Below are 1,268 nucleotides of genomic sequence, written 5' to 3' on the forward strand. Positions count from 1 at the left end.
CCCCCCCCCCAAGCCTAAAAAAACCTTTCGATGATGCAGATGACAATAAGTGTGAAAATTAATTGGATATTTAGAACGAAACATGATTAAAGAAATAGTCTGCATCATAAGGTATCTTTCTGCGCAGAAAGTTCATCTTTTTTTGTTGAAAAATTCAACTCGATCCTGTGCAGAAATTGCCAAATGTTTGCCTTATTTCCGATTTGGGCCAGATCGGGCACACAATTTTGTGGTTGTTAAATTTGGCCCCGTCTAGACCCCGACTTAACAGCCAAGCTTACCAGTAGATGGCGCTCCATTAATTTCGGCGATTAAAGTGGGTTGACTCCAAATCTCCAAGTTTCAATGTAAAGTGTCAAGCGTCAAAAATATTTCTATTAATATTTGGAAAAGTGACAAAATAAGTAGGAAAAATGCCAAAAGTGAGCACAAGACGAATGCGCAGGTATAGTACACTTCAAAATATTCCTGAATTACGTGTTGAAGACTATAATAAGTAAATTTATTAAGAATGTTAAAATGAAACCTAACCTCGAAATGAGGTTATTTATTTATACTTTATTTGATACTTTCCACAATTAGGTTCAATATAGAAATTGAAAGCAACTTTAATTTAGAAATTAAAACCAAGAATATATTGCAAAATACTTAAATCGTTTATCATACACAAATGATGGTTGTTATATTGCATCGTTTGACTTTTTCCGTTTGCTAAAATAAAAAGTATCTGACATACTCCAATTTTTTCATATCGCGATCTGTTAAATAACCTGATATTTATATTCTCAAATTTCAGTTAAGGAGGTGATATATTCGATTTTATTATTATTTTATTTAAGAATCCCTTTTAATTAAGAATAAGAAAAATAAATTAATATGGGCCCGATCGGAGCCAGGTATGGTTATCTCTGGTCGCAGCGCTTGGGCCCCGATCGGGCATTGCGTTTCATTTCGAGCCTGGCCCCATCTAGATATCCTGATTTGGACCAAATTCTGCCCGATCTGGCCCCAATCAGATCCAAATTGGAATTTCTGTACGGGATTGGAAGTAGATATACTTGTAAAAAAATTCATTTTTGTTTGGTTGATGGTTCATTATTTTAGTTCAAAAAACTCTTTTTTCCATGATTTAATCTTCTTGGTGAAAAATTAACCTTTTCGTTTGAAAATTAATTTCTTTGGTTGAAAATGAACTGTTTTTAGAAACTTTTTTTTTTGTAGATAGAAATTAATCCTGTTAGTTGCCAATTCATCTTTTATGTCGAAAA

This window comes from Belonocnema kinseyi, chromosome 1 (assembly GCF_010883055.1).
Source record: "Belonocnema kinseyi isolate 2016_QV_RU_SX_M_011 chromosome 1, B_treatae_v1, whole genome shotgun sequence".
Taxonomy (NCBI): Eukaryota; Metazoa; Arthropoda; class Insecta; order Hymenoptera; family Cynipidae; genus Belonocnema; species Belonocnema kinseyi.